The following is a 3,025-nucleotide window of genomic DNA, read 5'->3' as shown; positions in this document are numbered from 1 at the left end:
GAATATCGGGCTTAATTAAAAGGTAGCTGAGTGTAGAAGTAGAATCTGATATCCATATAAGGGACCAAGTGTTTGGGGACCGCCTCTCCCCCAAAACATCCCCCAAAGGGGACAAATTTACGACCATAGCCATATGGGGCTCAAATGACAGCACGAATCTGATATCAATATTTGGGAAAGTGTCAATCGGGCCACCCCACCCCCACAACACCAACCAAATAGGAAGTATTTGCTGACTTTTGCAATATGAGGCTCAAGTAAGAGGGTTTTTAGAGTGGAACACGAATCCGATATATATTTTCAAGGCCAACTCACTGAGTGGCCGCCCATTCCCTAAAACACCCACCAAGCCGGTCATGTTTGTCGACTATGGAAATATGGGGCTCAAATTAAAGGTATTTGGGAGTAGACCATGTATCTGATATCAACATTAGGGACCAACTGTTTAGGGGACGTCCCACCACCATAACAACCCCCGAATAGGACGTATTTGCTCACCAAGACAATTTGGGTCGTAAAGTGAATGGAACTAAATGTTCATAGTTTTTAGGGCCAATACCCCAAACTGGACATATTTACTGACTTTTGCAATAAGGAGTTTAAATGAGATTAGAAAACGAATTTGATATCCAATTTTGAGGCCAATGGCAATATGAGGTTCAAATAAATGATATATAGATATATGAGAATAGAGAACGTTACTGTTATATTTTCCGGGCTTAGTGTTTGAGCGACCCCCACAATCCCCAAAACACCCCTAAATCGGGCATATTTACCGACCATGACAATGTGGACCTAAATGAAAGGTATTGGGGGGTAGAGTAAGAATTGATAGCCATTTTAGGAACCAATTTTCTGGGGATCTACCCTTTCCCAATAGACCAATAAAGATCATATGGGATTCAGATAAAGGCACTTATATTGTTAAATTGTTAGCCAAGCGATATACTATTTTCGTAGCATGGTATTTCTCTAAAAGATCTTTAATTGTCGAAAATAAATGTTCCAAGGAAACTTTTGTTCCATATAAAGTGAAAGAAGGCGCAGCGGAGCGGGCCCGGGTCACCTAGTACTGAATATTATAAAAAACAATCATAAAAATTTTAGCAGAGTGAGACTAATGGCAGTGTCGAACGCGTTGTCTTTGTGTGCGCGACTTTGAACAATGCTCTCCAAATAATCAAAAACTCGTCGTCGTCTAATGCGATGTTGTGAAAAAATGATTTTTCTTTTCATATGCAGTTAATAAAAATGCAAGGGGCATATTTAATTTATTTCCTTTTATTATACCCTCCACCATAAGATGGGGGGTATACTAATTTCGTCATTCTGATTGTAACTACCCGAAATATTCGTCTGAGACCCCATAAAGTATATATATTCTTGATCGTCGTGAAATTTTATGTCGATCTAGACATGTCCGTCCGTCTGTCCGTCCGTCTGTCCGTCCGTCCGTCGGTCTGTCTGTCGAAAGCACGCTAACTTCCGAAGGAGTAAAGCTAGCCGCTTAAAATTTTGCACAAATACTTCTTATGAGTGTAGGTCGGTTGTTATTGTAAATGGGCCATATCGGTCCATGTTTTGATATAGCTGCCATATAAACCGATCTTGGGTCTTGACTTCTTGAGCCTCTAGAGTGCGCAATTCTTATCCGATTTGGATGAACTTTTGCACGACGTATTTTGTTCTGATATCCAATAACTGTGCCAAGTATTGTTCAAATCGGTCCATAACCTGATATAGCTGCCATATAAACCGATCTGGGGTTTTGACTTCTTGAGCCTCTTGAGTGCGCAATTCTTATCCGATTGGAATGAGTTTTGGCACGTAGTATTTTGTTATGATATCCAACAACTGTGCCAAATATGGTTCAAATCGGTTCATAACCTGATATAGCTGTCATATAAACAGATCTGGGGACTTGACTTCTTGAGCTTCTAGAGGGCGCAATTCCTATCCGATTTGGCTGAAATTTCGCAAGACGTTTTTTATTGTTACTTTCAACAACTATGTCAAATAAAGTACAAGTCGGTTCATAAGCTGATTTAGCTGCCATATAAACCGATCTGGGATCTTGACTTCTTGAGCCTCTAGAGTGCGCAATTCATATCCGATTTGGATGAAATTTTGCACGACATATTTTGTTCTGATATCCAACAACTGTGCCAAGTATGGTTCAAATCGGTCGATAACCTGATATAGCTTCCATATAAACCGATCTTGGGTCTTGACTTCTTGAGCTTCTAGAGTGCGCAATTCTTATTCGATTGGAATGAAAGTTTGCACGACGTAATTCGTTGTTATATCCAACAACTGTGCCAAGTATGGTTCAAATCGCTCCATAACCTGATACAGCTGCCATATAAACCGATCTGGGGTTTTGACTTTTTGAGCCTCTAGAGTGCGCAATTCTTATCCGATTGGAATGAGTTTTGGCACGTAGTATTTTGTTATGATATCCAACAACTGTGCCAAGTATGGTTCAAATCGGTCTATAACCTTATATAGGTGTCATATAAACAGATCTGGGGACTTGACTTCTTGAGCTTCTAGAGGGCGCAATTCCTATCCGATTTGGCTGAAATTTCGCAAGACGTTTTTTATTGTTACTTTCAACAACAATGTCAAATAAAGTACAAGTCGGTTCATAACCTGATTTAGCTGCCATATAAACCGATCTGGGATCTTGACTTCTTGAGCCTCTAGAGGTCGCAATTATTATCCGATTTGCCTGAAATTTTGTACGACGTATTCTCTCATGACCATTAACATACGTGTTTATTATGGTCTGAATCGGTCTATAGCCCGATACAGCTCTCATATAAATCTTTCTCTCTATTTTACTTCTTGAGCCCACAAAGAGCACAATTCTTATTCGAATTGGCTGACATTTTACACAGGTCTCCAACATAAATATAATTTAATTGTGGTCCAAACCGGACCACATCTTAATATCGCTCTAATAGCAGAACAAATCTTTTCTTATATCCTTTTTTTTGCCTGAGAAGAGATGCCGGGAAAAGAA

Source organism: Stomoxys calcitrans, chromosome 1, assembly GCF_963082655.1.
Source record: "Stomoxys calcitrans chromosome 1, idStoCalc2.1, whole genome shotgun sequence".
Taxonomy (NCBI): Eukaryota; Metazoa; Arthropoda; class Insecta; order Diptera; family Muscidae; genus Stomoxys; species Stomoxys calcitrans.
Note: the sequence above shows the minus strand (reverse complement) of the source record.